This window comes from Ambystoma mexicanum, chromosome 6q (genome assembly GCF_040938575.1).
Source record: "Ambystoma mexicanum isolate Mex_15411 chromosome 6q, UKY_AmexF1_1, whole genome shotgun sequence".
Classification (NCBI taxonomy): Eukaryota; Metazoa; Chordata; class Amphibia; order Caudata; family Ambystomatidae; genus Ambystoma; species Ambystoma mexicanum.
In genome coordinates this window covers 1,628,844,739-1,628,857,940 of record NC_090937.1, presented here as the reverse complement: position 1 = coordinate 1,628,857,940, position 13,202 = coordinate 1,628,844,739, and the positions used below count along the sequence as shown (strand labels likewise).

The window sequence follows — 13,202 nt, the reverse complement described above, 5'->3', positions numbered from 1 at the left end:
ATTGCATCCAGGCACTTACAGCTCTTTGTGCCCTAATGCCATGACACAAAAACATAATTTGAAAAAAGTTAGCAGAGGATGGTTTCGATCCATCGACCTCTGGGTTATGGGCCCAGCACGCTTCCGCTGCGCCACTCTGCTGGTTGGAGAACAAGAGCTTTTCTGGGCTTTTACAGCCTACAAACCGACAACCCTAGACCCAGTTTCGAGTGAAGCGGGCAGTAGGCCTTACAAAGCCAAACAACCTGCAACCACGCACTCCCATCCCATGGCCTTTTGCAGACAGGCCTCATTTCTCTAGCTCACACCCTAACTGCCAACACCCCTTCCCCTTCTCTCTCTGTCTCTCTCTCTCTGTCTCTCTCTCTCATTCTCTCTCTCTCGCAAATAGATACTTTACTTCCCAGGTGCAACAAAACAAGCCTTCTCGAGCTGGCAGATATGGGAAGGAAGGAAGGAAGGGCCAGTTTGGAAACTCAACTCAATTACCATAAATCCCCTGCTAAGGGTTATGGGAGGGAGGAATGAAGGAACTTTGCTTCAGGGAAAGGGCTGCTGCTGCTTCAGCATGTGAGGAGCGCAGCCACACGTTTCACCTTCTTCAGTATGTTGGTTTACAGGATGAGAGAGATCCTGAAACCTCACTCTAATAGGCTGAGGTGCTGTGCTCGGTGGCCTGCTGGGACCAAGGCCCGTCAGGGCAAGGCGAATAGGCCTTTGTCAGGCCTTCGTCAGGGCTTTGTCGGGGAGGGGCCAGGAGCCCTGCTCGCTTCAATCCCCTCACCGATAGACAGTTGCAGAAACTAGGATGCAAGAACCTTTCCTGGATGGGGTTTTGATTTTCACGAAAAGTGTGTGAGCTTTGCTTTCAGCATGAGTCTGATTTCCAAAAAATGCATTTTGAACAATTTAAAGATTTGATCTGCGTTGGCCGGGAATCGAACCCGGGTCAACTGCTTGGAAGGCAGCTATGCTCACCACTATACCACCAACGCCTGCCTGTCTGGGCTATCTGATGGAGCGGCCCTTAGAAATAAGAATAAGTCATTGGCTGGGAATGAAAAAAGCTTGCGTTTGACGCAGAAGCAGTTCGCATCATGAGGTCTTGCCGGTCAGCCCAACATTTCCCCGGGACCCCTTAAAAAAGGAGCTTGGTTTTAAGTTTGGTTTGATTGAACAGTACATTTTGTTGGCTGGGCTGGGACCCTCTCCTATTTAGCGCAAGAGTGAAACGAGGCAGCAAGTTCAAGGAATGACATTGCATCCAGGCACTTACAGCTCTTTGTGCCCTAATGCCATGACACAAAAACATAATTTGAAAAAAGTTAGCAGAGGATGGTTTCGATCCATCGACCTCTGGGTTATGGGCCCAGCACGCTTCCGCTGCGCCACTCTGCTGGTTGGAGAACAAGAGCTTTTCTGGGCTTTTACAGCCTACAAACCGACAACCCTAGACCCAGCTTCGAGTGAAGCGGGCAGTAGGCCTTACAAAGCCAAACAACCTGCAACCACGCACTCCCATCCCATGGCCTTTTGCAGACAGGCCTCATTTCTCTAGCTCACACCCTAACTGCCAACACCCCTTCCCCTTCTCTCTCTGTCTCTCTCTCTCTGTCTCTCTCTCTCATTCTCTCTCTCTCGCAAATAGATACTTTACTTCCCAGGTGCAACAAAACAAGCCTTCTCGAGCTGGCAGATATGGGAAGGAAGGAAGGAAGGGCCAGTTTGGAAACTCAACTCAATTACCATAAATCCCCTGCTAAGGGTTATGGGAGGGAGGAATGAAGGAACTTTGCTTCAGGGAAAGGGCTGCTGCTGCTTCAGCATGTGAGGAGCGCAGCCACACATTTCACCTTCTTCAGTATGTTGGTTTACAGGATGAGAGAGATCCTGAAACCTCACTCTAATAGGCTGAGGTGCTGTGCTCGGTGGCCTGCTGGGACCAAGGCCCGTCAGGGCAAGGCGAATAGGCCTTTGTCAGGCCTTCGTCAGGGCTTTGTCGGGGAGGGGCCAGGAGCCCTGCTCGCTTCAATCCCCTCACCGATAGACAGTTGCAGAAACTAGGATGCAAGAACCTTTCCTGGATGGGGTTTTGATTTTCACGAAAAGTGTGTCAGCTTTGCTTTCAGCATGAGTCTGATTTCCAAAAAATGCATTTTGAACAATTTAAAGATTTGATCTGCGTTGGCCGGGAATCGAACCCGGGTCAACTGCTTGGAAGGCAGCTATGCTCACCACTATACCACCAACGCCTGCCTGTCTGGGCTATCTGATGGAGCGGCCTTTAGAAATAAGAATAAGTCATTGGCTGGGAATGAAAAAAGCTTGCGTTTGACGCAGAAGCAGTTCGCATCATGAGGTCTTGCCGGTCAGCCCAACATTTCCCCGGGACCCCTTAAAAAAGGAGCTTGGTTTTAAGTTTGGTTTGATTGAACAGTGCATTTTGTTGGCTGGGCTGGGACCCTCTCCTATTTAGCGCAAGAGTGGAACGAGGCAGCAAGTTCAAGGAATGACATTGCATCCAGGCACTTACAGCTCTTTGTGCCCTAATGCCATGACACAAAAACATAATTTGAAAAAAGTTAGCAGAGGATGGTTTCGATCCATCGACCTCTGGGTTATGGGCCCAGCACGCTTCCGCTGCGCCACTCTGCTGGTTGGAGAACAAAAGCTTTTCTGGGCTTTTACAGCCTACAAACCGACAACCCTAGACCCATTTTCGAGTGAAGCGGGCAGTAGGCCTTACAAAGCCAAACAACCTGCAACCACGCACTCCCATCCCATGGCCTTTTGCAGACAGGCCTCATTTCTCTAGCTCACACCCTAACTGCCAACACCCCTTCCCCTTCTCTCTCTGTCTCTCTCTCTCTGTCTCTCTCTCTCATTCTCTCTCTCTCGCAAATAGATACTTTACTTCCCAGGTGCAACAAAACAAGCCTTCTCGAGCTGGCAGATATGGGAAGGAAGGAAGGAAGGGCCAGTTTGGAAACTCAACTCAATTACCATAAATCCCCTGCTAAGGGTTATGGGAGGGAGGAATGAAGGAACTTTGCTTCAGGGAAAGGGCTGCTGCTGCTTCAGCATGTGAGGAGCGCAGCCACACGTTTCACCTTCTTCAGTATGTTGGTTTACAGGATGAGAGAGATCCTGAAACCTCACTCTAATAGGCTGAGGTGCTGTGCTCGGTGGCCTGCTGGGACCAAGGCCCGTCAGGGCAAGGCGAATAGGCCTTTGTCAGGCCTTCGTCAGGGCTTTGTCGGGGAGGGGCCAGGAGCCCTGCTCGCTTCAATCCCCTCACCGATAGACAGTTGCAGAAACTAGGATGCAAGAACCTTTCCTGGATGGGGTTTTGATTTTCACGAAAAGTGTGTCAGCTTTGCTTTCAGCATGAGTCTGATTTCCAAAAAATGCATTTTGAACAATTTAAAGATTTGATCTGCGTTGGCCGGGAATCGAACCCGGGTCAACTGCTTGGAAGGCAGCTATGCTCACCACTATACCACCAACGCCTGCCGGTCTGGGCTATCTGATGGAGCGGCCCTTAGAAATAAGAATAAGTCATTGGCTGGGAATGAAAAAAGCTTGCGTTTGACGCAGAAGCAGTTCGCATCATGAGGTCTTGCCGGTCAGCCCAACATTTCCCCGGGACCCTTTAAAAAAGGAGCTTGGTTTTAAGTTTGGTTTGATTGAACAGTACATTTTGTTGGCTGGGCTGGGACCCTCTCCTATTTAGCGCAAGAGTGGAACGAGGCAGCAAGTTCAAGGAATGACATTGCATCCAGGCACTTACAGCTCTTTGTGCCCTAATGCCATGACACAAAAACATAATTTGAAAAAAGTTAGCAGAGGATGGTTTCGATCCATCGACCTCTGGGTTATGGGCCCAGCACGCTTCCGCTGCGCCACTCTGCTGGTTGGAGAACAAGAGCTTTTCTGGGCTTTTACAGCCTACAAACCGACAACCCTAGACCCAGTTTCGAGTGAAGCGGGCAGTAGGCCTTACAAAGCCAAACAACCTGCAACCACGCACTCCCATCCCATGGCCTTTTGCAGACAGGCCTCATTTCTCTAGCTCACACCCTAACTGCCAACACCCCTTCCCCTTCTCTCTCTGTCTCTCTCTCTCTGTCTCTCTCTCTCATTCTCTCTCTCTCGCAAATAGATACTTTACTTCCCAGGTGCAACAAAACAAGCCTTCTCGAGCTGGCAGATATGGGAAGGAAGGAAGGAAGGGCCAGTTTGGAAACTCAACTCAATTACCATAAATCCCCTGCTAAGGGTTATGGGAGGGAGGAATGAAGGAACTTTGCTTCAGGGAAAGGGCTGCTGCTGCTTCAGCATGTGAGGAGCGCAGCCACACGTTTCACCTTCTTCAGTATGTTGGTTTACAGGATGAGAGAGATCCTGAAACCTCACTCTAATAGGCTGAGGTGCTGTGCTCGGTGGCCTGCTGGGACCAAGGCCCGTCAGGGCAAGGCGAATAGGCCTTTGTCAGGCCTTCGTCAGGGCTTTGTCGGGGAGGGGCCAGGAGCCCTGCTCGCTTCAATCCCCTCACCGATAGACAGTTGCAGAAACTAGGATGCAAGAACCTTTCCTGGATGGGGTTTTGATTTTCACGAAAAGTGTGTCAGCTTTGCTTTCAGCATGAGTCTGATTTCCAAAAAATGCATTTTGAACAATTTAAAGATTTGATCTGCGTTGGCCGGGAATCGAACCCGGGTCAACTGCTTGGAAGGCAGCTATGCTCACCACTATACCACCAACGCCTGCCTGTCTGGGCTATCTGATGGAGCGGCCCTTAGAAATAAGAATAAGTCATTGGCTGGGAATGAAAAAAGCTTGCGTTTGACGCAGAAGCAGTTCGCATCATGAGGTCTTGCCGGTCAGCCCAACATTTCCCCGGGACCCCTTAAAAAAGGAGCTTGGTTTTAAGTTTGGTTTGATTGAACAGTACATTTTGTTGGCTGGGCTGGGACCCTCTCCTATTTAGCGCAAGAGTGGAACGAGGCAGCAAGTTCAAGGAATGACATTGCATCCAGGCACTTACAGCTCTTTGTGCCCTAATGCCATGACACAAAAACATAATTTGAAAAAAGTTAGCAGAGGATGGTTTCGATCCATCGACCTCTGGGTTATGGGCCCAGCACGCTTCCGCTGCGCCACTCTGCTGGTTGGAGAACAAGAGCTTTTCTGGGCTTTTACAGCCTACAAACCGACAACCCTAGACCCAGTTTCGAGTGAAGCGGGCAGTAGGCCTTACAAAGCCAAACAACCTGCAACCACGCACTCCCATCCCATGGCCTTTTGCAGACAGGCCTCATTTCTCTAGCTCACACCCTAACTGCCAACACCCCTTCCCCTTCTCTCTCTGTCTCTCTCTCTCTGTCTCTCTCTCTCATTCTCTCTCTCTCGCAAATAGATACTTTACTTCCCAGGTGCAACAAAACAAGCCTTCTCGAGCTGGCAGATATGGGAAGGAAGGAAGGAAGGGCCAGTTTGGAAACTCAACTCAATTACCATAAATCCCCTGCTAAGGGTTATGGGAGGGAGGAATGAAGGAACTTTGCTTCAGGGAAAGGGCTGCTGCTGCTTCAGCATGTGAGGAGCGCAGCCACACGTTTCACCTTCTTCAGTATGTTGGTTTACAGGATGAGAGAGATCCTGAAACCTCACTCTAATAGGCTGAGGTGCTGTGCTCGGTGGCCTGCTGGGACCAAGGCCCGTCAGGGCAAGGCGAATAGGCCTTTGTCAGGCCTTCGTCAGGGCTTTGTCGGGGAGGGGCCAGGAGCCCTGCTCGCTTCAATCCCCTCACCGATAGACAGTTGCAGAAACTAGGATGCAAGAACCTTTCCTGGATGGGGTTTTGATTTTCACGAAAAGTGTGTGAGCTTTGCTTTCAGCATGAGTCTGATTTCCAAAAAATGCATTTTGAACAATTTAAAGATTTGATCTGCGTTGGCAGGGAATCGAACCCGGGTCAACTGCTTGGAAGGCAGCTATGCTCACCACTATACCACCAACGCCTGCCTGTCTGGGCTATCTGATGGAGCGGCCCTTAGAAATAAGAATAAGTCATTGGCTGGGAATGAAAAAAGCTTGCGTTTGACGCAGAAGCAGTTCGCATCATGAGGTCTTGCCGGTCAGCCCAACATTTCCCCGGGACCCCTTAAAAAAGGAGCTTGGTTTTAAGTTTGGTTTGATTGAACAGTACATTTTGTTGGCTGGGCTGGGACCCTCTCCTATTTAGCGCAAGAGTGGAACGAGGCAGCAAGTTCAAGGAATGACATTGCATCCAGGCACTTACAGCTCTTTGTGCCCTAATGCCATGACACAAAAACATAATTTGAAAAAAGTTAGCAGAGGATGGTTTCGATCCATCGACCTCTGGGTTATGGGCCCAGCACGCTTCCGCTGCGCCACTCTGCTGGTTGGAGAACAAGAGCTTTTCTGGGCTTTTACAGCCTACAAACCGACAACCCTAGACCCAGTTTCGAGTGAAGCGGGCAGTAGGCCTTACAAAGCCAAACAACCTGCAACCACGCACTCCCATCCCATGGCCTTTTGCAGACAGGCCTCATTTCTCTAGCTCACACCCTAACTGCCAACACCCCTTCCCCTTCTCTCTCTGTCTCTCTCTCTCTGTCTCTCTCTCTCATTCTCTCTCTCTCGCAAATAGATACTTTACTTCCCAGGTGCAACAAAACAAGCCTTCTCGAGCTGGCAGATATGGGAAGGAAGGAAGGAAGGGCCAGTTTGGAAACTCAACTCAATTACCATAAATCCCCTGCTAAGGGTTATGGGAGGGAGGAATGAAGGAACTTTGCTTCAGGGAAAGGGCTGCTGCTGCTTCAGCATGTGAGGAGCGCAGCCACACGTTTCACCTTCTTCAGTATGTTGGTTTACAGGATGAGAGAGATCCTGAAACCTCACTCTAATAGGCTGAGGTGCTGTGCTCGGTGGCCTGCTGGGACCAAGGCCCGTCAGGGCAAGGCGAATAGGCCTTTGTCAGGCCTTTGTCAGGGCTTTGTCGGGGAGGGGCCAGGAGCCCTGCTCGCTTCAATCCCCTCACCGATAGACAGTTGCAGAAACTAGGATGCAAGAACCTTTCCTGGATGGGGTTTTGATTTTCACGAAAAGTGTGTCAGCTTTGCTTTCAGCATGAGTCTGATTTCCAAAAAATGCATTTTGAACAATTTAAAGATTTGATCTGCGTTGGCCCCGGGTCAACTGCTTGGAAGGCAGCTATGCTCACCACTATACCACCAACGCCTGCCTGTCTGGGCTATCTGATGGAGCGGCCTTTAGAAATAAGAATAAGTCATTGGCTGGGAATGAAAAAAGCTTGCGTTTGACGCAGAAGCAGTTCGCATCATGAGGTCTTGCCGGTCAGCCCAACATTTCCCCGGGACCCCTTAAAAAAGGAGCTTGGTTTTAAGTTTGGTTTGATTGAACAGTGCATTTTGTTGGCTGGGCTGGGACCCTCTCCTATTTAGCGCAAGAGTGGAACGAGGCAGCAAGTTCAAGGAATGACATTGCATCCAGGCACTTACAGCTCTTTGTGCCCTAATGCCATGACACAAAAACATAATTTGAAAAAAGTTAGCAGAGGATGGTTTCGATCCATCGACCTCTGGGTTATGGGCCCAGCACGCTTCCGCTGCGCCACTCTGCTGGTTGGAGAACAAGAGCTTTTCTGGGCTTTTACAGCCTACAAACCGACAACCCTAGACCCAGTTTCGAGTGAAGCGGGCAGTAGGCCTTACAAAGCCAAACAACCTGCAACCACGCACTCCCATCCCATGGCCTTTTGCAGACAGGCCTCATTTCTCTAGCTCACACCCTAACTGCCAACACCCCTTCCCCTTCTCTCTCTGTCTCTCTCTCTCTGTCTCTCTCTCTCATTCTCTCTCTCTCGCAAATAGATACTTTACTTCCCAGGTGCAACAAAACAAGCCTTCTCGAGCTGGCAGATATGGGAAGGAAGGAAGGAAGGGCCAGTTTGGAAACTCAACTCAATTACCATAAATCCCGTGCTAAGGGTTATGGGAGGGAGGAATGAAGGAACTTTGCTTCAGGGAAAGGGCTGCTGCTGCTTCAGCATGTGAGGAGCGCAGCCACACGTTTCACCTTCTTCAGTATGTTGGTTTACAGGATGAGAGAGATCCTGAAACCTCACTCTAATAGGCTGAGGTGCTGTGCTCGGTGGCCTGCTGGGACCAAGGCCCGTCAGGGCAAGGCGAATAGGCCTTTGTCAGGCCTTCGTCAGGGCTTTGTCGGGGAGGGGCCAGGAGCCCTGCTCGCTTCAATCCCCTCACCGATAGACAGTTGCAGAAACTAGGATGCAAGAACCTTTCCTGGATGGGGTTTTGATTTTCACGAAAAGTGTGTCAGCTTTGCTTTCAGCATGAGTCTGATTTCCAAAAAATGCATTTTGAACAATTTAAAGATTTGATCTGCGTTGGCCGGGAATCGAACCCGGGTCAACTGCTTGGAAGGCAGCTATGCTCACCACTATACCACCAACGCCTGCCTGTCTGGGCTATCTGATGGAGCGGCCCTTAGAAATAAGAATAAGTCATTGGCTGGGAATGAAAAAAGCTTGCGTTTGACGCAGAAGCAGTTCGCATCATGAGGTCTTGCCGGTCAGCCCAACATTTCCCCGGGACCCCTTAAAAAAGGAGCTTGGTTTTAAGTTTGGTTTGATTGAACAGTACATTTTGTTGGCTGGGCTGGGACCCTCTCCTATTTAGCGCAAGAGTGGAACGAGGCAGCAAGTTCAAGGAATGACATTGCATCCAGGCACTTACAGCTCTTTGTGCCCTAATGCCATGACACAAAAACATAATTTGAAAAAAGTTAGCAGAGGATGGTTTCGATCCATCGACCTCTGGGTTATGGGCCCAGCACGCTTCCGCTGCGCCACTCTGCTGGTTGGAGAACAAGAGCTTTTCTGGGCTTTTACAGCCTACAAACCGACAACCCTAGACCCAGTTTCGAGTGAAGCGGGCAGTAGGCCTTACAAAGCCAAACAACCTGCAACCACGCACTCCCATCCCATGGCCTTTTGCAGACAGGCCTCATTTCTCTAGCTCACACCCTAACTGCCAACACCCCTTCCCCTTCTCTCTCTGTCTCTCTCTCTCTGTCTCTCTCTCTCATTCTCTCTCTCTCGCAAATAGATACTTTACTTCCCAGGTGCAACAAAACAAGCCTTCTCGAGCTGGCAGATATGGGAAGGAAGGAAGGGCCAGTTTGGAAACTCAACTCAATTACCATAAATCCCCTGCTAAGGGTTATGGGAGGGAGGAATGAAGGAACTTTGCTTCAGGGAAAGGGCTGCTGCTGCTTCAGCATGTGAGGAGCGCAGCCACACGTTTCACCTTCTTCAGTATGTTGGTTTACAGGATGAGAGAGATCCTGAAACCTCACTCTAATAGGCTGAGGTGCTGTGCTCGGTGGCCTGCTGGGACCAAGGCCCGTCAGGGCAAGGCGAATAGGCCTTTGTCAGGCCTTCGTCAGGGCTTTGTCGGGGAGGGGCCAGGAGCCCTGCTCGCTTCAATCCCCTCACCGATAGACAGTTGCAGAAACTAGGATGCAAGAACCTTTCCTGGATGGGGTTTTGATTTTCACGAAAAGTGTGTCAGCTTTGCTTTCAGCATGAGTCTGATTTCCAAAAAATGCATTTTGAACAATTTAAAGATTTGATCTGCGTTGGCCCGGGGTCAACTGCTTGGAAGGCAGCTATGCTCACCACTATACCACCAACGCCTGCCTGTCTGGGCTATCTGATGGAGCGGCCTTTAGAAATAAGAATAAGTCATTGGCTGGGAATGAAAAAAGCTTGCGTTTGACGCAGAAGCAGTTCGCATCATGAGGTCTTGCCGGTCAGCCCAACATTTCCCCGGGACCCCTTAAAAAAGGAGCTTGGTTTTAAGTTTGGTTTGATTGAACAGTGCATTTTGTTGGCTGGGCTGGGACCCTCTCCTATTTAGCGCAAGAGTGGAACGAGGCAGCAAGTTCAAGGAATGACATTGCATCCAGGCACTTACAGCTCTTTGTGCCCTAATGCCATGACACAAAAACATAATTTGAAAAAAGTTAGCAGAGGATGGTTTCGATCCATCGACCTCTAGGTTATGGGCCCAGCACGCTTCCGCTGCGCCCCTCTGCTGGTTGGAGAACAAAAGCTTTTCTGGGCTTTTACAGCCTACAAACCGACAACCCTAGACCCATTTTCGAGTGAAGCGGGCAGTAGGCCTTACAAAGCCAAACAACCTGCAACCACGCACTCCCATCCCATGGCCTTTTGCAGACAGGCCTCATTTCTCTAGCTCACACCCTAACTGCCAACACCCCTTCCCCTTCTCTCTCTGTCTCTCTCTCTCTGTCTCTCTCTCTCATTCTCTCTCTCTCGCAAATAGATACTTTACTTCCCAGGTGCAACAAAACAAGCCTTCTCGAGCTGGCAGATATGGGAAGGAAGGAAGGAAGGGCCAGTTTGGAAACTCAACTCAATTACCATAAATCCCCTGCTAAGGGTTATGGGAGGGAGGAATGAAGGAACTTTGCTTCAGGGAAAGGGCTGCTGCTGCTTCAGCATGTGAGGAGCGCAGCCACACGTTTCACCTTCTTCAGTATGTTGGTTTACAGGATGAGAGAGATCCTGAAACCTCACTCTAATAGGCTGAGGTGCTGTGCTCGGTGGCCTGCTGGGACCAAGGCCCGTCAGGGCAAGGCGAATAGGCCTTTGTCAGGCCTTCGTCAGGGCTTTGTCGGGGAGGGGCCAGGAGCCCTGCTCGCTTCAATCCCCTCACCGATAGACAGTTGCAGAAACTAGGATGCAAGAACCTTTCCTGGATGGGGTTTTGATTTTCACGAAAAGTGTGTCAGCTTTGCTTTCAGCATGAGTCTGATTTCCAAAAAATGCATTTTGAACAATTTAAAGATTTGATCTGCGTTGGCCGGGAATCGAACCCGGGTCAACTGCTTGGAAGGCAGCTATGCTCACCACTATACCACCAACGCCTGCCTGTCTGGGCTATCTGATGGAGCGGCCTTTAGAAATAAGAATAAGTCATTGGCTGGGAATGAAAAAAGCTTGCGTTTGACGCAGAAGCAGTTCGCATCATGAGGTCTTGCCGGTCAGCCCAACATTTCCCCGGGACCCCTTAAAAAAGGAGCTTGGTTTTAAGTTTGGTTTGATTGAACAGTGCATTTTGTTGGCTGGGCTGGGACCCTCTCCTATTTAGCGCAAGAGTGGAACGAGGCAGCAAGTTCAAGGAATGACATTGCATCCAGGCACTTACAGCTCTTTGTGCCCTAATGCCATGACACAAAAACATAATTTGAAAAAAGTTAGCAGAGGATGGTTTCGATCCATCGACCTCTAGGTTATGGGCCCAGCACGCTTCCGCTGCGCCCCTCTGCTGGTTGGAGAACAAAAGCTTTTCTGGGCTTTTACAGCCTACAAACCGACAACCCTAGACCCATTTTCGAGTGAAGCGGGCAGTAGGCCTTACAAAGCCAAACAACCTGCAACCACGCACTCCCATCCCATGGCCTTTTGCAGACAGGCCTCATTTCTCTAGCTCACACCCTAACTGCCAACACCCCTTCCCCTTCTCTCTCTGTCTCTCTCTCTCTGTCTCTCTCTCTCATTCTCTCTCTCTCGCAAATAGATACTTTACTTCCCAGGTGCAACAAAACAAGCCTTCTCGAGCTGGCAGATATGGGAAGGAAGGAAGGAAGGGCCAGTTTGGAAACTCAACTCAATTACCATAAATCCCCTGCTAAGGGTTATGGGAGGGAGGAATGAAGGAACTTTGCTTCAGGGAAAGGGCTGCTGCTGCTTCAGCATGTGAGGAGCGCAGCCACACGTTTCACCTTCTTCAGTATGTTGGTTTACAGGATGAGAGAGATCCTGAAACCTCACTCTAATAGGCTGAGGTGCTGTGCTCGGTGGCCTGCTGGGACCAAGGCCCGTCAGGGCAAGGCGAATAGGCCTTTGTCAGGCCTTCGTCAGGGCTTTGTCGGGGAGGGGCCAGGAGCCTTGCTCGCTTCAATCCCCTCACCGATAGACAGTTGCAGAAACTAGGATGCAAGAACCTTTCCTGGATGGGGTTTTGATTTTCACGAAAAGTGTGTCAGCTTTGCTTTCAGCATGAGTCTGATTTCCAAAAAATGCATTTTGAACAATTTAAAGATTTGATCTGCGTTGGCCCCGGGTCAACTGCTTGGAAGGCAGCTATGCTCACCACTATACCACCAACGCCTGCCTGTCTGGGCTATCTGATGGAGCGGCCTTTAGAAATAAGAATAAGTCATTGGCTGGGAATGAAAAAAGCTTGCGTTTGACGCAGAAGCAGTTCGCATCATGAGGTCTTGCCGGTCAGCCCAACATTTCCCCGGGACCCCTTAAAAAAGGAGCTTGGTTTTAAGTTTGGTTTGATTGAACAGTGCATTTTGTTGGCTGGGCTGGGACCCTCTCCTATTTAGCGCAAGAGTGGAACGAGGCAGCAAGTTCAAGGAATGACATTGCATCCAGGCACTTACAGCTCTTTGTGCCCTAATGCCATGACACAAAAACATAATTTGAAAAAAGTTAGCAGAGGATGGTTTCGATCCATCGACCTCTGGGTTATGGGCCCAGCACGCTTCCGCTGCGCCACTCTGCTGGTTGGAGAACAAAAGCTTTTCTGGGCTTTTACAGCCTACAAACCGACAACCCTAGACCCATTTTCGAGTGAAGCGGGCAGTAGGCCTTACAAAGCCAAACAACCTGCAACCACGCACTCCCATCCCATGGCCTTTTGCAGACAGGCCTCATTTCTCTAGCTCACACCCTAACTGCCAACACCCCTTCCCCTTCTCTCTCTGTCTCTCTCTCTCTGTCTCTCTCTCTCATTCTCTCTCTCTCGCAAATAGATACTTTACTTCCCAGGTGCAACAAAACAAGCCTTCTCGAGCTGGCAGATATGGGAAGGAAGGAAGGAAGGGCCAGTTTGGAAACTCAACTCAATTACCATAAATCCCCTGCTAAGGGTTATGGGAGGGAGGAATGAAGGAACTTTGCTTCAGGGAAAGGGCTGCTGCTGCTTCAGCATGTGAGGAGCGCAGCCACACGTTTCACCTTCTTCAGTATGTTGGTTTACAGGATGAGAGAGATCCTGAAACCTCACTCTAATAGGCTGAGGTGCTGTGCT

The 13,202-nt window shown here is 50.0% G+C and overlaps 6 non-coding genes across 6 annotated transcripts; all 6 read right to left on the bottom strand.

Annotated features, from left to right (window-relative positions):
* Positions 1–923: 923 nt before the first annotated feature.
* Positions 924–995, bottom strand: TRNAG-UCC (transfer RNA glycine (anticodon UCC)). Its single transcript has one exon. It is a non-coding gene; the product is annotated as a tRNA-Gly (tRNA).
* Positions 996–2,180: 1,185 nt separating this feature from the next.
* On the bottom strand, positions 2,181–2,252 carry TRNAG-UCC (transfer RNA glycine (anticodon UCC)). The gene has a single exon. It is a non-coding gene; the product is annotated as a tRNA-Gly (tRNA).
* Positions 2,253–3,437: 1,185 nt separating this feature from the next.
* TRNAG-UCC (transfer RNA glycine (anticodon UCC)) lies at positions 3,438–3,509 on the bottom strand. Its single transcript has one exon. It is a non-coding gene; the product is annotated as a tRNA-Gly (tRNA).
* A 1,185-nt stretch (positions 3,510–4,694) lies between these two features.
* Positions 4,695–4,766, bottom strand: TRNAG-UCC (transfer RNA glycine (anticodon UCC)). The gene has a single exon. It is a non-coding gene; the product is annotated as a tRNA-Gly (tRNA).
* A 3,688-nt stretch (positions 4,767–8,454) lies between these two features.
* On the bottom strand, positions 8,455–8,526 carry TRNAG-UCC (transfer RNA glycine (anticodon UCC)). The gene has a single exon. It is a non-coding gene; the product is annotated as a tRNA-Gly (tRNA).
* A 2,427-nt stretch (positions 8,527–10,953) lies between these two features.
* TRNAG-UCC (transfer RNA glycine (anticodon UCC)) lies at positions 10,954–11,025 on the bottom strand. The gene has a single exon. It is a non-coding gene; the product is annotated as a tRNA-Gly (tRNA).
* Between the last annotated feature and the right edge of the window lie 2,177 nt (positions 11,026–13,202).